Source organism: Aquarana catesbeiana, linkage group LG07 (assembly GCF_042186555.1).
Source record: "Aquarana catesbeiana isolate 2022-GZ linkage group LG07, ASM4218655v1, whole genome shotgun sequence".
Taxonomy (NCBI): Eukaryota; Metazoa; Chordata; class Amphibia; order Anura; family Ranidae; genus Aquarana; species Aquarana catesbeiana.
The window spans coordinates 266,347,139-266,373,304 of record NC_133330.1 but is presented as its reverse complement, the minus strand read 5'-3'; the positions used below and the strand labels follow the sequence as shown (position 1 = coordinate 266,373,304).

Below are 26,166 nucleotides of genomic sequence, written 5' to 3'. Positions count from 1 at the left end.
CACATCCAGGAAATAAATGCTTGTGGGCTTCAAATGCCCACAATGAAGATGGAAACCGCCTGCAGTGAATAATATAAGTTATTCTTTCCGACGAAATCTGACACAGGCGGACATATTACACACAATATGTAAGTATGTAATGCTGAGAAGAAAAGTTTGTGAATGAACTCAAAAAAAAAAAAAAAAAAAACCACGATAGATAGGTGGACCGCCGCTTTAAAGACTCTACAGACCACTCATAAAAATGTTATATACAGTATAACTTAACAATACTAACTCCTGATTGATTATTTTTACTGCACAAAAAAATCCTAAACTATTTAAGACCACCCAACACATATGTGGCTTCCAGGAAGTGGGCTTTCTTGGTTTGTAAGAGCATTCGATCATGTGCTCCCAGCACCGAGACCAAGCTGTCACCAACAAGTTTAGGTCTCGTTCTAATGATCGAGAACTGGAGGAAAGATTAAATAGATCCAGGCTTGATCTAGTTTAGCGAGCGTTAAGATTAGGGGTCGACCAATATTTTTTCAGGGCCGATACTGATTTTTCAGCTGCCTTTAAAAAGGCAGATAGCTGATATTCTGTAGATTTAGGGCGAGTTCACACCACATGCTGTCCAGTGCATTTTTGTTCTGCATCAAGAACTCATGGAAAGTAGGTACTATGGTTTTCAATGTCATAGTTCACACCAGTGCAGTCAGTTCCAGGGCTTTTCAGTTCCAGAAAAAAAAAAATAGAATGGCACTGGAATGCAGTAAAACGCATAAAAAAAATGCATTGGAATGCATTAAAAACTCACTGGACGCTAGTATCGTGGAAAAAAAAAAGGAAAAGAAGAGCACATGGAATGCATCTGGAAACACATCAAAAACGTGCATGCAGAAACGCATCCGGAATGGATCTGAAGTGCGTTTTTGTGGTGTGAACCAGCCCTTGAAGTTTTTATACTGTCCTTTTACATTTTTTTTTTAAATCACTTTTTTTGCGGTCACAAGGAATGTTATCGGCAGCGACAGGCACTCTTTATGGAGGGATCTGGGGTCTATAAGACCCCAAACCCCTCCACTGCACTTAAAATTTTTCAAAACGCCAAGATCGGCATTTTTGAATACTTTCTATTTTTTAAAACTGGCGCCTTTAGGATGAGTGTAATCCGAAAGTGATGTCATGACAGCGCTTCCGGGTTACTAGAGCCGAGACCCGAACACAGCAAACGGCTTTGTTTGGGTCTCTGGCCAACCAGTGGATGTGCCGGCTGGTCGCTCAGGCCTCCCGGTGGGACGGGAGACCAGGGCTGCGCAGCGGAAGACGACGGCAGGACGTTTCCTCCCGCTACTTGTAACAACAGCTGAACTGCTGCTTAGCCACATCGGTTGTTATTACAAGAAAGCCGACCGTCCGCTCTAAAGAATCGCATCATATATAACATATAATGTTTGGGGGTTTTAACTAATTTTCTAGCAAAAAATACAGATTTTTTACAAAAGTGTAGGGAAAAAAAAAAATGTAAAAATGTAAATATACAGTAAATAGAGACACAAATATATTGTGCACCTGTAGTGTGACATATCACCGACAAGACCACAACACATACCTGCCATCAATGGTTTCGGCTACTGCTCGAAAGGTCTCAAACTAAACATTACTTCTCCTTGGCTCTCCTGGGTGTAGAACGTAGTCACATTTTCTGCACAGGCAGGGCAGTAGTGTACTAAAAGGTGATCAGCATGTGACTTTCAAGCACCATATGCAGAGAATGGAGCTATTATTCATTATTTGCTTATCTTATCACCTTTCCTATATGGCTTTCTTATAATAGAGAATTCAGACCTCACTTGTGGCTGCACCTTTTTATCATGAATGGCTAGTCCTTCCCTAAAGGCGTTGTTCACACTGGCTTCAGTTTGTATAAGACCATTCACAATGCAATTTAAAGTGTTTGTTATGGGGAAAAAAAAAAAAAAAAAATACAGAGCAACCCCGATTCTCCACTTTTGGGGTCCCTTTCCAGCCTCCTCCTCTTCTCAATGTGCCACCATAAGAAGCCACTTCCTATTGTGGCACACCTGAGGGCTCGCTCCTTCGCCATGCTCTCTGTGTCCACATTCACAGACAGCTCAGCTCAGCCCCACCTCCTCGTCACAAGATTTGGCTGACAGCAGCAAGAGCCAATGGCTCTCGCTGCCTCAGCAAAGCTCATGAGAACAGGAAGAGCTGCTACAGATGGGCACAGGGCTGATTGAGGACTCCGGAAAGGATAAGGAGGGGCGAGGAAGTACACTACCGTTCAAAAGTTTGGGGTCACATTGAAATGTCCTTATTTTTGAAGGAAAAGCACTGTACTTTTAAATGAAGCTAACTTTAAACTAGTCCTAACTTTAAACAAATATACTCTATACATTGCTAATGTGGTAAATGACTATTCGAACTGCAAATGTCTAGTTTTTGGTGCAATATCTACATAGGTGTATAGAGGCCCATTTCCAGCAACTATCACTCCAGTGTTCTAATGGTACAATGTGTTTGCTCATTGGCTCAGAAGGCTAATTGATGATTAGCAAACCCTTGTGCAATCATGTTCACACATCTAAAAACAGTCTAGCTCCTTCCAGAAGCTACAAAACTGACCTTCCTGTGAGCAGATTGAGTTTCTGGAGCATCACATTTGTGGGGTCAATTAAACGCTCAAAATGGCCAGAAAAAGAGAACTTTCATCTGAAACTCGACAGTCTATTCTTGTTCTTAGAAATGAAGGCTATTCCATGCGAGAAATTGCAAAGAAATTGAAGATTTCCTACAACGGTGTGTACTACTCCCTTTAGAGGACAGCACAAACAGGCTCTAACCAGAGTAGAAAAAGAAGTGGGAGGCCGCGTTGCACAACTAAGCAAGAAGATAAGCACATTAGAGTCTCTAGTTTGAGAAACAGACGCCTCACAGGTCCCCAACTGGCATCTTCATTAAATAGTACCCGCAAAACACCAGTGTCAACATCTACAGTGAAGAGGCGGCTGCGGGATTTTGGGCTTCAGGGCAGAGTGGCAAAGAAAAAGCCATATCTGAGACTGGCCAATAAAAGAAAAAGATTAAGATGGGCAAAAGAACACAGACATTGGACAGAGGAAGACTGGAAAAAAGTGTTGTGGACGAATGAATCCAAGTTTGAGGTGTTTGGATCACAAAGAAGAACGTTTGTGAGACGCAGAACAAATGAAAAGATGCTGGAAGAATGCCTGACGCCATCCGTTAAGCATGGTGGAGGTAATGTGATGGTCTGGGGTTGCTTTGGTGCTGGTAAGGTGGGAGCTTTGTACAGGGTAAAAGGGATTCTGAATAAGGAAGGCTATCACTCCATTTTGCAACGCCATGCCATACCCAGTGGACAGCGCTTGATTGGAGCCAATTTCATCCTACAACAGGACAATGACCCTAAACACACCTCCAAATTGTGCAAGAACTATTTACAGCAGAAGCAGGCAGCTGGTATTCTATCGGTAATGGAGTGGCCAGCACAGTCACCAGATCTGAACCCCATTGAGCTGTTGTGGGAGCAGCTTGACCGTATGGTACGCCAGAAGTGCCCATCCAACCAATCCAACTTGTGGGAGCTGCTTCTAGAAGCGTGGGGTGCAATTTCTCCAGCTCACCTCAATAAATTAACAGCTAGAATGCCAAAGGTGTGCAATGCTGTAATTGCTGCAAAAGGAGGATTCTTTGATGAAAGCAAAGTTTGATGTAAAAACAATGTTATTTCAAATACAAATCATTATTTCTAACCTTGTCAATGTCTTGACTCTATTTTCTATTCATTTCACAACGTATGGTGGTGAATAAGTGTGACTTTTCATGGAAAACACAAAATTGTTTGGGTGACTCCAAACTTTTGAACGGTAGTGTATATTGCTACCTAAATATTTTTTACCTTCATGCAAGGAATGCATTAAGGATAAAAAATAGTTTAGGCTTTAGAACCACTTTAAAGCACATGTACAGCTAAAATAGCCAAAGGCATCTGTATACATCCCATTTCTGGGTTCTATGTAATGTCTGTAAACATTCTTGGGTAAACCAATCTTAAAGTGAAAAAAAAAAAAAATGTATGTTTACAAACAAAACGTGTCTATACCTCCTCTTTTCAGGTCTGGCGTCGGTGCTCCTAGCCCCTACCCTCTGTCCAGTGCTCCCATGGGAAGCGGACACTCATGCTGCGTCCATTGACACTGACAGTGGGACTCAGCCCAGCCCCCCGCTCCCTCGTCACTGGCTTTGATGATTTCATCATGGCTCCCAGTGCTCCAGCAAAACCAGCAAGACCCGGAAGTGAGGGGAGAGAAGAGCTGCAGACATGCGGATCAAAATTTGCCAGCTCAACAGCGGATAGCTGAGTTTCAATCTGTGTGTGGCCCTTCCTGTTCAACAGAAGCCGATCAGTGCATATCCCGCTTTAGAGGATTTGATTGGTCAAGTAAAAACAATCCTGCCAATCACAATTAGCCATCTTCTGCTTCCCCTGCCTCCCCCCTAAATCAACCACAGACATAGTAATGCAGATACAGTAATACCTTGGATTAGGAGAATAAATTTGTTCCAGAAGAATGCTTGCAATCCAAAGCACTTGTAAAGCAAAGAGAGTTTCCCCATAGGAAATAATAGAAACAGAATCCATTCAACAGCCACTGCTTGTCTATGCAGTACCGCTTGTGGCCAGAGGTGCCGGTAAAGCTCGGAGACCACTCAGTGACGCTCGAAGAAAATTGTCCCCGAGTGCCTCTGAGCGTCATTGGCGCCCCCGCACCTCTGGCCAACCCAGAGGCTGGAATTATATTATATTATATTAATATATATATATATATATATATATATATATATATATATACACACACACACACCACGTATTGAAAAATGCTCGTATATCACGTTACTCGCAATCCGAGGTTCCACCGTATTTCATAAAAAAAAAAAAATAAAAAATAAAAAAATCTTCTGAGCAGGTACATCTATTCACCTTCCGCGGTTTGATAGATTTTAAATTAGAAACTAGTAAGCAGAAAAAAAAAAATAATAATAATCACAAAGAGTACCGCGCTGTCAAAAAAACCCTGAAAAAGCAGCCAAACACAACAATGTAAATAAAATGGTCAAAAAAAGGAGGGGGAGTGCAGCGCTATAAACAAATAAATACCAAGAATGTAATTGTCGACAATGATGTCACAATAAAAGAAGTGAAATAATATGTGAACAGTGACAAATGTACAGTAAATAAAGTGATATATGACCAGTATAAAGATCAATAAAAATAATGGCGATTCCCTGTGGTGAGTGATCCAAAACAAGCATGTGACGATCATTAAAATCTTGAGCAGACATCAAAGTGAATTGTGAATAATCATGAAAAAACCACCACCGAAAGTACTAGTCTCTTACGTAAGTAAGTAAGCGGACAACCTGGTCATCTGGTCATTTTCAAACTTTACTACAGCCTATAAATTAACAAAACAAAACTATACACAGATAAATCATATTCAAGGTGTAATGCCCCCACAGCCTTATTTAAAGCGGGAGTCCCGCAAAATTTTTTTTTTTTTTAAGTCAGCAGCTACAAATACTGCAGCTGCTGACTTTTAAAATAAGGACACTGACCTGTCCCAGGGTCCAGCGATGTCGGCACCCGAGGACGAACCGTCACTCGGTCCTTGGATGCTGCTGCTGCTGCTGCCGCCATCTTCGGTAAGGGAATCAGGCAATGAAGCCTTGCTGCTTCACTTCCCGGTTCCCTACTGTGCAATCCGAATGGTCCTTGCTGTCTCTGGGACCCGTGTGTGTCCCAGCAGATAGCGCGGGGGGGGGGGGGACGGGAAGTGGCGTAGACTCCCGTGGGAGTCTATGCCCGGAATTGGGCGCAAATACCTGTCTTAGACAGGTATCTGCACCCCCCTCACCCCTAAAGGTGCCAAATGTGACACTGGAGGGGAGGGGGAGGGTTCCAAAAAGCGGAGGTTCATTTTTTGTGTGAACCTCTGTTTTAAAGTGTCATTAAACCCACATTATTAAAAACGATCAATAAATGGTGTATTACATGCAGTGTTAATTTCATCGACTAAAACATTTTTGTCCAAATTTTTGTAGTGTTGAAAAATGAAACAATTTCGTCCACTGATGAAAAAAACTGACGAAAATCAATTCCATTTTCATTAACAAACATAACGAAAATGTGAGGGAGCGGCCCCTGTGAACTTCCGGTTTCCACGGAGCTCCACCTGTGTAGAGCCTGTGAGTGCGTCCGCATTCACTCCCAGCAAGCAACTCGAGTCTGTGCAGCCAGCATTGCAGGCCTCAAAGTCCTCAGACGACCGTCCAGAGCAGCACTGTGCATTACAGGCCTCCTGACGCGAGTCCCATTCCTGACGACCGTCCAGAGCAGAGAACACTGAAGTGAGTACATTACAATTACAGGCTTTCCCTCAGACCACTGTATGTCCAGAGCACTGTGTGCATTACAGGCCTCCTCTAGTGACCACCGGCATCTAGGACACTGTGCATTACAGTCCTCCCCTCAGGCCTGAGACTGTCATCCAGAGCACTGTGCAGCATTACAGGCCTCCTCAGACCACTGTCCAGAGTACTGTTAACTCCACTTTTGTTGAGAAAAGTCTCATCTATGCACACTGCAGGGATTCTTTTAACAAACGTAACCGTTGCAGTCAGATTTCATACCTTTTGTTATTCTGAAGTAATAGTGGTTTGTTTGTCTGTTTCTGTCCATGTTGTGCACTTAGTTACTGAATCTTAATGGGAGTGATTTCATTATATATTAGTCAGTCAGGAACGGGCACTGAAGCGGCCACTGGAGCAACCCCCTCCCGTGCGGGGGGGGGTTGGGGGGTGCTGGGCTGGTCAGAGAGAAAAAAAAAACTAAAGGTACTGCCAAAACCCCTCCTTGGAGAGAGCGCAGCCTCTATAGCTTCCCAGCAGCGCTTCCACCCTGGCGGAGGAAACACTAAAAACAACTGATGGCACAGTGGAGCTGCGCTCTCTCCAAGGTGCTGACCTGAAAGGCGAGGGGAGAAAAAAAAAGAAAAGAGAATGCATTAATGGGAAAAACCTCGAGGGTTTACAACCCCTTTAATCATGCTCTTTATCCCCTTCACGCCAACGCTATAGCTGAATGCCAGCTACAGCGCGGGCTTACTTTGCTGGGAGGGGGCACGTGGACGCCATTGGCTGAGACTCCTGATTGGGAACCGATCGGCAGACCTTTTTCGGTCATGCCCCTTCGACAGAAGCCGGCTTCTATCAGACTGGCTGCAGTATACACGGGCCAAATGCCAGCCGGTTTCTATTTCTATTGAACCAGCCGATACCGCCCGACATTTGGCCCGTGTGTACTAAGCTTAACTGAAAGTCTGTATGAAGGTACAAGCAGGCAGCTGGAGAAGATTCTGCTGATTGAGGGTGCAAAGTGTAGCAGGCTCCTGTGAAAATAAATTAATACATTTTTCTCTTCAAATATATGTGCATTTATGGATTGTTATATTTTTTTGATGGACTTTCCTTTAAGTGGGGTACACACTATTAAAATCGGGTGAACTGTTATCTGATTTTTCTCGTTGTCTCACAGCAAGTTGGAACCAAGGCAGGATATAATGTACAAATTCTCGTATAACAAAGGCTTTTTTGTTTATTGTTTCTAATTTTTCTCATACGAAAACTGTTCATTTGGTTCCCGTACAAGAAAAATTTGGAAGTTTGTCTCTTCTAAAATTTTCATTCGAAAAGTCGGAATCGCCTGTCGAAAGTTGTGTGCACACTATCAGAAAATCGTACAATTGTTCCTTGGACAAAAATGTTTGCCCGGTTTTCTTAAAGTGTGTACAAGCCTTTAATTAGCACAACACATACACAAATTGCTAAACAATCATCCAAAATAAAACAAATACTTTTTTTTTTTGCAAGAAATAAATAGTATATAATGTTCAAAAATTAACATAATGATAATGAAAAAATGTTAATACACATACACAATTTGCTAAAACGTCTAATGATCAAAAATGTGTAAAATGTCATTAAAAGAATATGGTATTTCTGTAGTAAAATTTGTCACCAAGGCCAATGAGGAAGACCGGGAAAAAAAAACAAAAAAAAAACCCGCACACATCTTTTGTTTCACCAATAAAAGAAAGTTGTACTTCCTGATCTGCTGCTTTTATTACAAACATCTTTATCTGCTTACACATCGTCCCTTAGCAAGGCTTCAATACTGACACGTCACTCCTCCAACTTAAAGTAAATATGCTAGCAGAACATTTTTACAAGCAACATATAATGAGAAACAAGTTACAAACTCTGGATAAGATGCCAAAAGAAAAAAAAATATATAGTATAGCTAATCATTAAAGTGACATTTAAAGTGGTTGTAAACCCATATAGAGAAGGAAAAAAAAAAAAAAATATATTACAGTGGAACCTCAGATTGCAAGTAACGCGGTTAACGAGCGTTTCGCTATACGAGCACTGTATTTTTAAAAATCGTAACTCGGTTTGCGAGTGTTGTCTCGCAAAACGAGCACGATTCAGGCCAAAGCGATGTGCAGTACCACTTTTTGCCTGAGGTGGGGTGGCGCCGGAGCCAAGAAGAGCCGAATGTCGCCGATCCCAGCCGACTGGCGCTGTTCGGAAATGCACCGAAAGGCCCGAGGAAACTTCGGCTGACCTCGGTAAAACTCGGGTAGGAAGTCTTTCCGAGGTCCGCCGAAGCGTCCTTGGGCCTTTTCGGCCGATTCCAAGGCTCTCCGGCGCCCCCCTGCCTATGGCCGCATGCGGTATTGCATCCCATTGAAGTCAATGGGGAACTAATTATTTTCGTTTCCATAGACTTCAATGAGAAAACTCGCTTTGATATGCAAGTACTTTGGATTACGAGCATACTCCTGGAACGGATTATGCTCATAATCCGAGATTCCAGTGTATATGTATATATCTCAAGACAAAGGCATAATGAGCTAGTATGCATCGCTATCATTATGAAATACTTGCCTTAGAACAAAGCTGTTGCAAGGGTCCCTGTTCACTGCTGTGACCGGTGACATGCCTCCCGGAGTTATTTCAGGGTTCGCAGGCTCCGGTGCTACGACTGGCCGGAGCTGCAATGACGTCACTCCCGCACATGCATGCGGGATCCGCCGGTCAAGGCGCAGGCCCTTTAGAAACAGCACGATGCACAAGCATATATGGTAAATATCTCCTAAACTGTGCAGGTTTAGCAGATATTTACAGTACCTACAGGTAAGCCTTATTATAGGCTTACCTGTAGGTACAAGTGGTGTAACGGGTTTACAACCACTTTAACCGCCCCGTACTCTACTTTGCAAGAAATCATTTCTTAATGTGTTTTTCTGCCTCATTTTAAATGGTCTCAAATTGCACCGCATTGTACCAAAGTAGTACATGAACCAATTTTAGAAACGCAATGGTTGCTTTGTATCATACAATCCAGTGCAGGCAAATGCACTGCTTTGCAACCTACGTTTAAGGTGTCATTAATGTGGCACTGACACCCACTGCAGATTGCAAGGGCAATGTGATTTTAACATGGTGCAGGAAACGTGCATGGATCACAGATTTTGTGCACCACGTTCAAGTGTGAATGGGGCTTTAGTGTTCAAGTTGACTAATCAAATCCAACATGAGAGGAAACACATGCAGAGTAAAAACACTCACTTCTATTGGTAGAAAACAGCTCATATGAGCCCCCAACAGCTCCCCATCACTGGCGTCAGTGGGAGGAAGAGCGTCCCATCACTGGCGTCAGTGGGAGGAAGAGTTCCCCAAGAGCTGGATAAATGCAAGTGAAGGGCAGCATCCGGCTTGTGGACCACAGTTTGCAGCTCACTGCACTACACAATCTGATTGAACAAACTGCTTTAGATCTACCATCATTACACTATGTAGTGTAGGGGCCTGTCTGATTGGATACATGTGTAGTCCTATTGTATAGTTTTGGTAAATCTAAAAAGGAGATTGTACAATTAGGATTGTGTAGCGTATGGCCACCTTTATACACCTAAAAATAACTAGATGCACTTTTGGCGCCATTAATTGTTAATGGCGCACCAAACATGGAAGCACGCCCACATTTTGTTGAGTCCAAGAACTCACAACAAAGCACGTGGTAAAAACTGTGCAAACCGCAAAGCGCCAAAATGCCCCATGAGCTACTTTGCTGCAATTATCACACATATGGGAAAGTTCATGTGTATCTCGGGAAAACGCACCAAAAAAACGTGCGCTCCCACTATGCTAGGTGTGAATGGGGCCTGTAAGTGAAATTGATGCATTTACACTCTCCCCCTCTCTGAGCTGGAGCTAAATTACAAGAACATTGACAGTTGAATGTCTCCTTCCAATGTACATGTATAAAGCTGGCCATACACTATGCAATCTGAATGTGTACTGTGTATGGACACCATAAAGGAAGAAGTAGGATAGTGGATGGAAATAAAAAAAAAAAAAAAAAAAAAAAAAAAAAGGAGGTGGTAGAGTAATGAGGAAGGTGTAGTCCACTGAATTAAATACACACCCTATTGTGTGATGTAGTAAGGCAGAGCATGATGGGATATGAAGTTTCCTGCATTGTCACATGATGTTACAGAAAGTGATGGGCTCAGAAAGCATTTTCTTAAAAAAAAAAAACTTTAACTAGAGAGGTGAACATTCAAAGCTGCCATGGACTGGGTAAGTGAGAGATGAGCACATTGGCATGGCTTGGGCAGAAAAGACATTAGAAAAGGCTTCTATTATGAGAAGTGAACCTTTGCCTTTTATATTTTAAAGTGAACCTGTGCTCTGATCATGCACACTAAGGCCTGTTTCAAACTGGCGATTTTGTAGCCGTTACAGAATCACGCTTTTTATAGTTTTTGTTGGTAAGAAAAAAATAAATTGCAGTCAAATGAGGCCCCTTTTACGCAGGGCGGAATCTGTCCAAGTGGATCCACCTGCTCAGCGGGGGATCTCTCTGCTCAGCAGGTGGACGACAGTTCGGTGTCTGCTCCACTATGCAGAGTCACAGCCTGCTGTTCTCTATGGGAAGGTTGGATGGAAATGGCCTGCATGTCCATTACATTCCAATAGTCATCTGATGCGATGGACGGATGACAAATGTATCCCCATCCGTCTGTTTTTAGCGGATCAGTTGCCGGTGTGTGACAGACACATGTCCGCTGACATCTGATTCCCCATAGAGAACAATGGGTGGTCCGATCAGAACCGCCTTAAAAACAGACTGGTGGACCTGAACGGTCTGCTGGTATAAACATCCCTTGTAATAGAAATAAGGACAACAGGTCCTCTTTATGAAGAGATCTGGCATCAAAGAGACCTCACATCTCTTCTTAACCTTTAAGTGCTGGTTCCCACATATGCGATGCGGGAACTGGTGCAATTCCAGTGCCGGTTCCCGCATCGCATAGAACTCGCAGACAGCTCACACTGCCCTATGCAAACCGCTGCGGGTGTCAATAACCGTTAATGACACCCCCAGATTAGTTCGCATATCGCAGTGCGAACTGTGAATTCGGACAGGAAACAGATCGCATGGGTGTGAACACAGAGCGATTCTGGTGCGGACACAAAAAAAAAAAAAAAAAAGGTCCTGCACGATTTTTGTCCGAATGCGATGCAAATTCAGCTATACACTCTGTATGGCTGAATTTGCATCGCACACACATTGCGCTGTTCTGAACCGGCACTAAAAGCAAAAAATAAAACAAAAAAAAAACAACATGGAAGCGTTTCATTCCAGCCCGGACCGGAAGTGATGTCATGATGTCGCTCTGGTCCTCCAAGGCCATAGAGGAGATCAAAGCAGATCTACTCTTTGACCGCCTGTATGGCCAGCTGGCGGCACTGTTGGATCATTTCTCAGGTTTAGCGGCAGAAGCGGTAAGCTGGAAAAACATCGGTGAGCTTCTGAAAGCGTTCCAACGGCTCACGAGCAGCTTGGAACCTCTCATGAAAAAGCCAGCTGCTGGCTGTAAAAAAAAAAAAACAATACTGGTGTCATGACTAATATCGTCAGCCATAATACGGGTAAACCACTTGCAAACTGCAACCTATATATTAGGTATTGCGGTCGGCATGTGGTTAAAGGGGTTGTAAAGTATTGTTTATTTTTTTTTAATAACAAACACGTCATACTTACCTACTCTGTGCAAGGGAGGTACAAAGGGGCCCCGATCCACCTCTTCTGGGGTTCCTCCATGGCACTCCTGGCCCCTCCTCTTCTCGGGTGCCCTGATGGAGAAGTGCTTTCCCTGGGGGTACGCCTGTGGTCATGCTCCCAAGACCTTCTGCTGCATCCATTGACACAGACAGCAGGACTCGGCCCCGCTCCATGGCTTCCACATCATTGGATTTGATTGACAGCAGCAGGAACCAATGGCCCCTGCCGCTATCAATCTATCCAATGAGGACCCGAGACAGCGGCTGGTGTGATCGTCCCTGTCACTGGAAAGATCGGGTTCAGGAAAGAAAAAGGGGGGGGCCTCTGGGGGGCAGCTACAGCACAGGAGGTTTTTCATCTTAATGCACTAAGGTGAAGAACTCTGGGGGGTTTACAACCCCTTTAAGTCAGGTGGGTGACAAGCTTCGCACATTGCGGTTTGACACGATAATCGCAGCAAAACCTTGCTGCATTGAAAATGAATGCATTTTGTGTTTGTAGAGCGATTTGAGAATCCAGGCAGAATTTCAGCGTTTTGTGATCTTGAGCAAAATCACTGCATGTAAATGGAGCCTTAATAATAGGACATTTACCTGTCCAGGGATCCAGCGCTGCCCTCTGCCGAGTCGCCTCTTCTAGTCGCCGGCATTTTTACTTTGGGTAGCCACATATGATTGGCTGTCAAGTGTCCCCATTGGAAGACTTTTCCTTTTCATTCCTGTTCTGGTGACATCTCAAAATGATGGATGTTTCCTCCAATGTCAGTTCTGGTGACAATAACTAAGACATACGGAGAGGGGGAATCTACTGACACCAATAAAACCCTGCCAGGGGTTCCAACCCTTCCCTCAGTCTATACAGCACCAAGCAAAAGGTGGTTGCAGCTACACATTATTACACATCATTGCTATCCAGCCACAGCCAGAACACCCAGCTCTCCTCTCACTGTGATAAGTATATAGAAGGCGCACACACTCTATACATACACGGCGGAGGGAGGACTACACACAGCCCAGCCCCATACACTGACTATAGGACAGGGGGAATATACTCACTCAGTACCACTCAGCTCCTGTCCTGGTATAGCATGACAACCAACACTTCCGGGATCCGGCTCCGCCCTCTCCAGCTGCGTGTGACGGTAGCATGTCTCCAGCTGGAGCGCTTTGACTGTAGCCCCGCCCATCACGGATACGGCCACGCCTCTGTATTAGTAGAGGGATGTTGGAATGATGCCGGATGGGGGCGGAGCTCAGGTTATCAGCGTATAGAGAACACACCTTGCCAAACGCGGCGTTCTGTCGGGGGTCACAGAGTCTGTTTGATGTTCCAGACGTGGATCCGGATTTGTGTTGATTTATTTCAGCCTGATCTAGGTCAGAGGGTGTGTAATGGAGATCAGAAGGCTGACTGCTATGTGCAGGGGGTGCTTTTCATTCAAGAATTATATTATATTGTTGTATGCATAGCTCCCAACTGTCACTGATTTCGAGGGACTGTCCCTGATTTGGAGCAATGTCCCTCTGTGTATAATGTTCAAATTCAATGTTTATTGTGTGAATTTTAACAATTAGTATGGATAAGTTCATACGGTGGCAGCAAAAGAAAAGATCACATATATGGTAATAATATTGAGTTGTAGTTCCAACAAAAACTAAAAGTAGTTTAACTAAGACAATTTTAGCATGGATCTAACTACTCAGAAGATTGTGTCATACATTATATAAGAGGATAAAACCAATTTAGACCAGGTTAATATAAGATGACCTCAGATTAAAAAAAAAAAAGTCTTAATTATTATCAAGAGTATAGTTTTTTAAATTATATAATAAATTATTTCTTTTTTTTTTTTTTAATCTAAAATCTTATACTACATATTGGAACTATGTACAATTGGTATAATGATAACCAAAGAAATAAAAGTTCTGATACCAGAACTATATAAAGAGTAAATTGAAAGAGGAGAGAGAGAATAGGGGGAAAAAGTAGAAGAGAGAAAGAAGATAAAAGTAATCTTAGGTAAGAGAAAAAATAGATAGGAAAGAAATAAATGAGAGGTAGTAGGAGTAACAAATATTTTTTTTGTATATTTCTCCTTTAGACCCCTTTCACACTGCTGGCGTTTTTCAGGCGCTTCAGCGCTAACAATAGCGCCTGCATAGCACCTAAAAAAAAGCGGCTCCATTCACTCCAGTGTGAAAGCCCAAGGGCTTTCACACTGGAGCGGTGCGCTGGCAAAAAGTCCTGCCAGCAGCTTCTTTGGAGCGGTGAAGGAGCGGTGAACTCACCGCTCCTCCACTGCTGCTCCCCATTGAAATCAATGGGGCAGCTCTGCGATACCACCAACAAAACGCAGCTCCGGCGGCATTTTGCGGGCGGATTTAACCCCTTTTCATCTGCTAACGGGGGGTTAAAACCGCCCCGCTAGCAGCCGAATATCGCCGATAAAGCGGCGCTAAAAATAGCGCCGCTTTACCGCTGACGCAGGTGGCGGCTCGGTGTGAAAGCCCTCTTAAGGGGGTGTGTCCTATGCCTGCTTACTTTTGCTAATAGCTGTCCCTCGTCCCCTCGTGTCCCTCATTCCCATTTCAAAAAGTTGGGAGGTATGTATATTCCAGGTATGAAGCAGATTGGAGGATGTATGTGTACACCAATCAGGCACTTGGCACATTTGCTGTGAATCTAGGAGCCAGCTAAGGCATCTTTCACATGGGCGGCTGTTCTGCCGCTGTTAAAAGCATGTTTTGTTATTTTGAAATTCCAAGACTCCAGGCACAGCGATCACTTGCAGTTGTACATTGCGATTAGCAGCATTTACATGCAACTGCTTTTAGCTACGGTAGAACATTCTTGCCATTTCTGATGTGCTTCCTGTTGTTTCTATCTTTTCTTGTTGCCGCTGCTATCCACAGGAGAAATAGTACACTGCGATTACCTGTGGTTATGTGCAGATAGCTGCGCTAAATTGGTCCTGGACACAGTCAAATATATTTTTAATAACCGCACAAAACCCCATGTAACGAAACTGTCGCTAAATGCAGTATGAATGGGGCCATAATTTCATCTATCCGCAGCTAAAAGCTGAATTCTATCCACCCGTGTGAAAGGGTCCTAAAGAAGTTAGCTTTAGACCCCTGTCACACTTGTGCGACTTGTCCTGCGATTTGGGACTGCAAAGTCACATGACAAGTTGTTCCCCATGATTTCCAATGATAACTAAGGCTGAGGTCAGGCGTGTTCGCAAACCGCACGTGCACAGCCCGCCAGGAAGTCGGCACTGCACAGCGCTAATCGCAAGCAGTGAGACATTTTCCCGATCCGCGGCTGCAGAGATCGGGAAACCAGGGCTCGAGTCCTATGGAAACGGCGTTCCTGTACTTTTTCCATAGCAGGAACGCTGTTCCCGTTAGCATCCGTGTCCTGCAGGACTGGCCTTTGAACAGTGGCAGACTGGGCTGGGAGGGCAGGCTGCTGCACTGCATTCCAGGACCTGTAGTCCAGGCTGCGCTCAGGTTCCTGGTGACGGTGGGTGGAGACTGGAGAGAACTGAGCAGCGCAGCAGGAAACTACACCTATGAGTGTCCCAGTGTAATGACAATCCTCTGAGAATCGGCATGCCTGGTGCCTAATGTCACAGAGAGGTGTGCCCCATTCCACTCTCCCTTCCCAATTCCTCCTCCTTCACCCCGCTGCCGGACACATGTCTCCACTACTACCGATACCCCCAAGCCTCCGCTCTAAGGGGCCACCGCTGGCACCTAATGGTCAACAGAGGAACGGCACCACACCGCTGACAGCTAAGTACCTCGCTGATAGGTAAGTTGCGATCTCACTGGCCCCCACTCTTCCAGGAACTGCAGAGAAGCTGGACATTATTGGGGGGGTGAAGGAGACAGGGGACATTACTGGGGGGGAGGTGAAGAGTACAGGGGACATTACTGGGGGGGGGTGAAGAGGGTATAGGACATTAGTGGGGGTGTGTGAAAAGGACAGGGGACATTACTGGGGGGGGAGGTGAAGGGGGTATAGGACATTAGTGGGGGGGGGGGTCAAAGGGACAGAGGACATTACTGTGGTGGGGAGATGAAGGGGGCAGAGGACATTACTGGGGGGGTGCGAAGAGCACAGAGGACTTTACTGGGAGGGGGAGTGAAGGGGGCAGAAGACATTACCGCAAGGGAGAGTGAAGGGGAGGTGAAGGATACAGAGGACATTACTGCGTTGGGGTGGGGTGAGGTGAAGGGGACAGAGGACATTACTGGGGGGGTTGAGGTAAAGGATACACAGAGGACATTACTGGGGGGGGAGTGAAGGGAACATTGGAAATTACTGTGGGAGGGTGAAGGGGACAGGGGATATTAGTGGGGGGGTGGCCCCGCCCCCTCTGACGCCACGGGGAAGCCATTGGGAAGTCCTTGTATGTCAGAGGGGGGCGGGTCACCCAGGTGCGTAAACGGGTGGCCCCACCCCCCTCTGACGCCACAGGGAAGTCATTGGGAAGTCCCCGTGCGTCAGAGGGGGGCGGGGTCGCCCGGGTTCATCACCGTGTGGCCCCCCCAGTTATAAAAGAACTGTCACCTGAGAGGACGGTCATTAGGGCGGGTGCCTCCCATGGAGGCGGATCGGTGATGGCGTGCAGGGGTTTTTTTCGGTCCGGCGGAGCGAGAGAAGAAGATGAATGGACTTTGTGGGACATTTTTATTTTTTTTAATAAAAGACTTGTCCCAAGATGTGTCTTGTGGTTTTTTTTAACATTTTGACACTTTTTTGGTGAAATGGTAGGGGTACAATGTACACGTTACCATTTCAAACGGGGGGGCGGGATCTGGGGGTCCCCTTGTTAAAGGGGGCTTCTAGATTCCGATAAGCCCCCCGCCCGCAGACACCTACAACCACTGGGCAAGGCTTGTGGGGATGAGGCCCTTGTCCCCATCAACATGCTACCCCAAAGCACCCTCCCCATGTTGAGGACATGTGGCCAGGTACGGTTCAGGAGGGGGGGCGCTCTCTCGTCCCCCCCCCTCTTTTCCTGCAGCCTGCCAGGTTGCGTGCTCGAATAAGGGTCTGGTATGGATTTTTGGGGGAACCCCCACGCCATTTTTTTTTCAGTCAAATATATTTTTAATAACCGCACAAAACCCCATGTAACGAAACTGTCGCTAAATGCAGTATGAATGGGGCCATAATTTCATCTATCCGCAGCTAAAAGCTGAATTCTATCCACCCGTGTGAAAGGGTCCTAAAGAAGTTAGCTTTAGACCCCTGTCACACTTGTGCGACTTGTCCTGCGATTTGGGACTGCAAAGTCACATGACAAGTTGTTCCCCATGTATTCCAATGATAACTAAGGCTGAGGTCAGGCGTGTTCGCAAACCGCACGTGCACAGCCCGCCAGGAAGTCGGCACTGCACAGCGCTAATCGCAAGCAGTGAGACATTTTCCCGATCCGCGGCTGCAGAGATCGGGAAACCAGGGCTCGAGTCCTATGGAAACGGCGTTCCTGTACTTTTTCCATAGCAGGAACGCTGTTCCCGTTAGCATCCGTGTCCTGCAGGACTGGCCTTTGAACAGTGGCAGACTGGGCTGGGAGGGCAGGCTGCTGCACTGCATTCCAGGACCTGTAGTCCAGGCTGCGCTCAGGTTCCTGGTGACGGTGGGTGGAGACTGGAGAGAACTGAGCAGCGCAGCAGGAAACTACACCTATGAGTGTCCCAGTGTAATGACAATCCTCTGAGAATCGGCATGCCTGGTGCCTAATGTCACAGAGAGGTGTGCCCCATTCCACTCTCCCTTCCCAATTCCTCCTCCTTCACCCCGCTGCCGGACACATGTCTCCACTACTACCGATACCCCCAAGCCTCCGCTCTAAGGGGCCACCGCTGGCACCTAATGGTCAACAGAGGAACGGCACCACACCGCTGACAGCTAAGTACCTCGCTGATAGGTAAGTTGCGATCTCACTGGCCCCCCACTCTTCCAGGAACTGCAGAGAAGCTGGATATTATTGGAGGGGTGAAGGAGACAGGGGACATTACTGGGGGGGAGGTGAAGAGTACAGGGGACATTACTGGGGGGGGGGTGAAGAGGGTATAGGACATTAGTGGGGGTGTGTGAAAAGGACAGGGGACATTACTGGGGGGGAGGTGAAGGGGGTATAGGACATTAGTGGGGGGGGGTCAAAGGGACAGAGGACATTACTGTGGTGGGGAGATGAAGGGGGCAGAGGACATTACTGGGGGGGTGCGAAGAGCACAGAGGACTTTACTGGGAGGGGGAGTGAAGGGGGCAGAAGACATTACCGCAAGGGAGAGTGAAGGGGAGGTGAAGGATACAGAGGACATTACTGCGTTGGGGTGGGGTGAGGTGAAGGGGACAGAGGACATTACTGGGGGGGTTGAGGTGAAGGATACACAGAGGACATTACTGGGGGGGGAGTGAAGGGAACATTGGAAATTACTGTGGGAGGGTGAAGGGGACAGGGGATATTAGTGGGGGGGTGGCCCCGCCCCCTCTGACGCCACGGGGAAGCCATTGGGAAGTCCCTGTATGTCAGAGGGGGGCGGGTCATCCAGGTGCGTAAACGGGTGGCCCCACCCCCCTCTGACGCCACAGGGAAGTCATTGGGAAGTCCCCGTGCGTCAGAGGGGGGCGGGGTCGCCCGGGTTCATCACCGTGTGGCCCCCCCCAGTTATAAAAGAACTGTCACCTGAGAGGACGGTCATTAGGGCGGGTGCCTCCCATGGAGGCGGATCGGTGATGGCGTGCAGGGGTTTTTTTCGGTCCGGCGGAGCGAGAGAAGAAGATGAATGGACTTTGTGGGACATTTTTATTTTTTTTAATAAAAGACTTGTCCCAAGATGTGTCTTGTGGTTTTTTTTAACATTTTGACACTTTTTTGGTGAAATGGTAGGGGTACAATGTACACGTTACCATTTCAAACGGGGGGGCGGGATCTGGGGGTCCCCTTGTTAAAGGGGGCTTCTAGATTCCGATAAGCCCCCCGCCCGCAGACACCTACAACCACTGGGCAAGGCTTGTGGGGATGAGGCCCTTGTCCCCATCAACATGCTACCCCAAAGCACCCTCCCCATGTTGAGGACATGTGGCCAGGTACGGTTCAGGAGGGGGGGCGCTCTCTCGTCCCCCCCCCTCTTTTCCTGCAGCCTGCCAGGTTGCGTGCTCGAATAAGGGTCTGGTATGGATTTTTGGGGGAACCCCCACGCCATTTTTTTTTAATTTTTGCACGGGATTCCCCTTAAAATCCATACCAGACCCGATTTTGAGGGGGACCCCTACGCCATTTTTTTTTTAAATTTGGCGCAGGGTTCCCCTTAATATCCATACCAGAACTGAAGGGCCTGGTATGGAATTTGGGGGGGCCCCCACGCAATTTTTTTTTAAATTTTGGTTCGGGTTCCCCTTAATATTCATACCAGGCCGGGCCTGGTATAGATTTTTTGGGGGACACCCATGCCCCCTCTGACGCCATGGGGAAGACATTGGGAAGTCCCTGTATGTCAGAGGGGGGCGGGTCACCCAGGTGCGTAAACGGGTGGCCCCACCCCCCTCTGACGCCACAGGGAAGTCATTGGGAAGTCCCCGTGCGTCAGAGGGGGGCGGGGTCACCCGGGTTCGTCACCGTGTGGCCCCCCCAGTTATAAAAGAACTGTCACCTGAGAGGACGGTCATTAGGGCGGGTGCCTCCCATGGAGGCGGATCGGTGACGGCGTGCGGGGTTTTTTTTCGGTCCGGCGGAGCGAGAGAAGAAGATGAATGGACTTTGTGGGACATTTTCATTTTTTTTAATAAAGGACTTGTCCCAAGATGTGTCTTGTGGTTTTTTTAACATTTTGACCATTTTTTTGTGAAATGGTAGGGGTACAATGTACACGTTACCATTTCAAACAGGGGGGGGCGGGATCTGGGGGTCCCCTTGTTAAAGGGGGCTTCTAGATTCCAATAAGCCCCCTGCCCGCAGACACCCACAACCACCGGGCAAGGCTTGTGGGGATGAGGCCCTTGTCCCCATCAACATGCTACCCCAAAGCACCCTCCCCATGTTGAGGGCATGTGACCTGGTACGGTTCAGGAGGGGGGGCGCTCTCTCGTCCCCCCTCTTTTCCTGCAGCCTGCCAGGTTGCATGCTCGAATAAGGGTCTGGTATGGATTTTTGGGGGAACCCCCACGCCATTTTTTTTTAATTTTTGCACGGGATTCCCCTTAAAATCAGGTCTGGTATGGATTTTGAGGGGGACCCCTACGCCATTTTTTTTTTTAATTTGGCGCAGGGTTCCCCTTAATATCCATACCAGAACTGAAGGGCCTGGTATGGAATTTGGGGGGCCCCCACGCAATTTTTTTTTTTAATTTTGGTTCGGGTTCCCCTTAATATTCATACCAGGCCGGGCCTGGTATGGATTTTTGGGGGGACACCCATGCTGTTTTTTTCAATGACTTTTATTTGTATTGCTGAGACCTGACAATTCATTATAGCCGCGAATAGTTTTAACCACTTGAGGTCCGGGCCATAGCCGAATGACGGCCACAGCGCGGACCTCAATTTCTGGGAGGCCGTCATGGGATGTCCTTCCCTGTGCACGCGCACCGCGCGCACCCTGCAGGGCCAGCGGTGCGGGCACTGTGATCACAGAGTCATGGGGACTCAGATTATCACAGATCCGAGTAAGGGGCCGATCCCGGCCCCTTACTATGTGATCAGCTATCAGCCAATGACAGCTGATCACATGATGTAAACAAAAGCTCGGTAATCGGTTTCGTTTTCTCCTCATGCTGACCGCGTGAGGAGAAAAAAAGCCGATCACCGGCTTATGTAAAAGGGATATCGGTCCCAAAGAGGAAGGAGGCACATATGCCTCATCTGAGCCTACCAGTGCCATCTGTCATTGCCACCTGCCAGTGCCCAGCAGTGCCACCTATGAATGCTCACAAGTGCCACCTATGAATGCCCACAAGTGCCACCTATCAATGCCCACCAGTGGTGCCAATCAGTGCCACCTAGCAGTGCTGCCATCAGTGTAAGCACTCTGTGCCCATTATTGCCACCCATCAGTGCCCATCACTGCCACCCATCACTGCCACCCATCAGTTCCCATCAGTGCCGCCTCATCAGCGTACATCAGTGAAGGAGAAAAATTACCTATTTGCAAAATTTTATAACAAAATATAAAAAATATATAATTTTTTTTTTTTAATTCGGTCTTTTTCAATTTTTTTAACAAAAAATAAAAACCGCAGAGGTGATCAAATACCACCAAAAGAAAGCTCAATTTGTGGGGAAAAAATGATACAAATTTAATTTGAGTACAGTGTTGTATGAGCGCGCAATTGTCATTCAAAGTACGACAGAGCTAAAAGCTGAAAATTGGTCTGGACAGGAGGGGGGTTTAAGTGCCCAGTAAGCAAGTGGTTAAATGACTTTTTTTCCTTTAGAAATGTCATTTTGTGCAGGGACGGTTCTAAACACGGGAAAAATGCACGACTTTACAGGCATACTATAGACACCCCCCAGGTACGAAATTTAAAGGAATATTTCACTTTTATTGTTTCACTTTAAGCATAATTAAAATCACTGCTCCCGAAAAAATGTCAGTTTTTGAAACTTTTTTTTGCATTGATACATGTCCTCTGGGGCAGGACCCAGATCCCCAAACACTTTTTATGACAATACCATGCATATAAGCCTTTAAAATTAACACTTTTGATTTCTTCCATAGATAATTCATTATAGCCGCGAGTAGTTTTAAATTACTTTTTTTCCTTTAGAAATGTCATTTTGTGCAGGGACTGTTCTAAACACAGGAAAAAGGCACCACTTTACAGGTATACTATAGACATCCCCCAGGTGCGAAACTTAAAGGAATATTTCACTTTTATTGTTTTAAAATTAGCACTTTTGATTTCTCCCATAGACTTTTAAAGGTTGTTCCGCGGCTTTCGAATTTACCCCGAATTTTTCGCTATTCTGCAAACAGGCGAACACCCGAGATCTTACGTTTGACTCGAACATCGGGCTCATCCCTAATAGCCAGTAAATCAATATGGCCACAATATGAACAGTGAGACAAAGTCCAAGTTAGATAAAGCGTCCTTCCAAATTCTTAGAGTGTCCTTCCACAATATTAGTATTCACCACCACAGGATAAAAGTGCAACCTCCACCGCAAGAAATCCTCGCTTACCAGCTGATGCAACCTCCTGTTACGGAAGGTCACAATGGCTTGTGGCTAATACCCAGCCAGGGTCCTTTATCCAGTGAAGGGGATATCCAAATGGCACCTCTCACCAAGTCTGTATTCTATAGACCAAAGCACGGCTGTACTTGTTTTGGAGACTCCAGAACCCTCCACAGTACTTGAAGTGACGAGTTCCTCCCTCAGAATGTTATTACTCATAGATCTCCAAAAAGAGATAAACTTGCCATAGTGTAAAACCTCAAACTTTAATATAAAGCTATAAAGTATTGCACTTACATCAAGGTAGTTAGTGCCCCAGGACGTCGTCAGCTTGTGACGAAATGCATCGGGAGGAGCGACATGCTGATGTCACCTCGCTACATGTGATCCTGGAAGGACGGGCATTCTTGCTATAGCCAGCCAGCTTGTTTTACATATGCTTCTTTTAACTACCTTGATGTAAGTGCATTACTTTATGGTTTTATATTATAGTTTGAGGTTTTACACTATGGTGAATTTATCCCTTTTTGGGGATATATGAGTAATAACACTCTGAGGGAGGAAGTCGTCACTTTAATTGTACGGCATATATATATATATATATATATATATATATATATATATATATATATATATATATTTAATGTGATTTGAAAAGTAGTTCAGCCATGTTGAAGTCAGATTGTCTTTTATACATCTTCCATTTTATGTAGAATTGTCTGTGTTTAGTTATGATGATAAGTCAGTATGTCCACAATAAAGCTGCAAGGCCATTTTGGCCACAGGAGTGTACAGCCAATTACTCTGTAAATATTTCTTATCAGTCATTTTTTTTTCACAATGAAAAGTCATTTTTGTCATAATAAAGCTGCTCTCATGTATTATAGTCTCCACAATTCAATTTGCCTCTTTGGCTGGCACTAGTCCTGCCTAAATGTAGAGAGGTCCCAAGTTGAGGGGGATAGCAGGTATAGCTAGTGATCAAAATGTAAAATATTGATCAGAAGAGGGGGGTTTGTTAAGAAAATTGTAAATTTTATTTAATTTGAAATCACTAATCAAGATGAGGATAAAAGTTGCCTATAATTTCCAGAATAGCTCCTAGGTCAGTTCGTTTTGGCATAGACACAACCCTCAGAAAAAACTTTATTCCTACACACAGTATGTGGACAGGCTCTTGGAAGTCAAGGTCAAGAGAGTCAAGGCATGTGTTGTAGGGATTGGGAGAGGTGGAGATCAGTAGTCCAGCAGTGCAGAACTCGGGGCTGACAGCACTGATAGAGATTTCAGTGTAGCAGAGGCAACTGTGTCAGCCTACGATGAATGAGCACATAGGAGAAAGCACAGGTGCCAATCTAATTGTAGTGGGTAAGATTGTTTATTACAAATATGAATACAGGTACTCACAAGTATAAATTGTCAAAAGGCATTGAGCACAAAACTGCATTAGCGTCAATGGAGCTTGTGCATCAGGATGGCTTCTGCAGTGTGGCACTCGGAAGGACTGGAGGTTGTCGACACTTCCTGGAGTCCTAGAATGCACAGGGAGCCGATGATGACATCACTGCCGGGACGCGATGAGGAGAAAGCCACTCTGGGTAGATCTCAAACGTACAGTTCATACAAGACAGCCCAAGAATTTACAGGAACTGGAGGCTTTTTGCCAAGAGGAATGGGCAGCTTTACCATCTGAGAGGATAAAGAGCCTCATCCACAAATACCACAAAAGACTTCAAGCTGTCATTGATGTTAAAAATGAGCAATACACGGTATTAGGAACTGGGGTATGTAAACTTTTGATCAGGGTCATTTGGGTAGTTTCTGTTGTCATTATGATTTAAAAAGAATAAACACAGTTGATTGATAATAAATGGCTTCAGCCAAACACTAACCATGAGTAAAAGAAAAGTTTTTGTGTTATCATTTATACTCTCTGAAAAATGGCCAAGAAATCGTACATTCTGTCAGGGTATGTAAACTTATGAGCACAACTGTAGATTGCTGGATTACACAGTTTAGGGCCAGTTAACATAACACCATTGATCATTATATGATGTCGCTCCTTTAGAGTAAATGTGGGTTATTATATATAGGAAGGTCTACCGGGTTGTTATAAGTATGCTGACACATTAAATATTCTCACACTGTTATGTCTGTTTTCAGTGTAGGAGCTATTGCTCCATACACAGAAAGGTTTCGTTAATTAGGCAACTAAATGGTGAAATGAACAAGTGGATGTACAAACCATTCTATAAATAAAATTATAACGAAAATTTAAATGGCACAAACCAGCCTGGTTTCGTGCCATTTGGCTGTTGTAGGGGGGCTAGGTGATGTCATAGTCTGGAAAAAAACAATTGCTAATATCTTAAAAATAAAAGCAGCACAACTGTAAATTTTTATGGCACAAAACAGCACAAACGTAGCACTAAAGAAACACACTTGAGTTTTTATTTGTGTTGATTGTAGGGGGGCAGCTTCGCTGAGCTGTGTTTTTGAGAGTTGCCGTTTCTGAAGTTTTTTTTTTTTTCTTTGAAATTTCGTTTTAGTAATTTTAATTGTAACTACAGGTAGTTTTTTTTTACTTATACAGTGGGTAGCACCATCTAGTGACCATCTATTATAATTGCACGTTTTTCTTGCACCTGTTTCTCAATTATACTGTATTCATCTCTTTTTATTGGAAATCAGACTGGACATGTTTCCTAAAAACCTTTGTTTTTACACATGTATAACATAATGGTATGTATTATGTTGTATGGTGGTGCTTGTGTTGCATTAAGGTGCATTGGGGTGCTATCCACAAACAAAGGTGCTGAAGCACAGCATTTCACATAATATGTGTTATTGCAGAAGAATTGTGTGAATGGGCCCTTTAAGAAATGATATAGAAATTTGATAGGCCATACACATTGTATGGGGAACAGGCTCAACTGGTGCTGGCAGTGGTAAACTATGCATGAGACAAGGACACCCAGGAACAGACTCAGCAAGTTTGTCCTGCATTTTTTTGTCAACATGGCAGCAAACGTAGTTTTCAATATAGGAAGGATTTGTACAGAATTGTCGTAGCATAAACAAACACCTGCTCATCTGAGTCACTAACTATACAACTATACTAGGGTCAGTTCTTGACTAACAGAGTGCAACCTGGATGGGGTAAATACAGGGCTGGGGGGTGGGGTGTTTAAGATTTGTTTGCCGCACCAGCCACCACTGCTAATCACAAGCAACATGCGATGGGACACAGGGACAGCTTGCTCCCTAGTGGATGGCAAAGAAAATGGCTCCCAACTGTCCCTGATTTGGAACAAAGTCGCCCTGTCCCTCTTTCCTCCTCATTTGTCCCTCAATTTGGTCAGATCTATATAGTTGTATATAAAATGCACAAATTGCTGCATTTGTAAATGTCAAAACCCAATATAAAGGAATAGTAGTGGTAAAAAAAGCACTTGTGTTTTTAAAGTGGTTGTTAACCCACTTCTACAAAATCCTCCCATACTCTCTGTACTATAATAAATGTCTCTGTGTCTGTGTAATGTAAAAAAATTGCCGATCTGTACCTATATAAGCTCAGTTCCCAGCGCTCAGCTGACTTGTCAGCTCTCTTCTCTCTCAGCTCACAGTTCCAGTGGGCGTGGCCGAGCCCTCCCATTGACATCAGTCGGAGAGGAGGGGGAGAGAGGAGAGAAAGAGCCGACAGTCAGCTGAGGGCCAGGAGCCGTGCTCATATAAGTATAGATCGGCAGAT

At 45.3% G+C, this 26,166-nt stretch overlaps 1 protein-coding gene across 2 annotated transcripts in view; it reads right to left on the bottom strand.

The window, feature by feature from the left end:
- Positions 1–13,417, bottom strand: part of SLC35A3 (solute carrier family 35 member A3) — an 86,570-nt gene extending 73,153 nt beyond the window's left edge. Inside the window, exon 1 of one of the 2 annotated variants that reach the window (XM_073593301.1) lies at positions 13,279–13,417. The gene's annotated coding sequence lies outside the window, so the exon portion shown is untranslated. Of the gene's footprint in view, positions 1–1,597; positions 1,744–13,278 lie in introns of those variants that run through there. The other variant, XM_073593302.1, reaches the window with a different exon arrangement.
- Between the last annotated feature and the right edge of the window lie 12,749 nt (positions 13,418–26,166).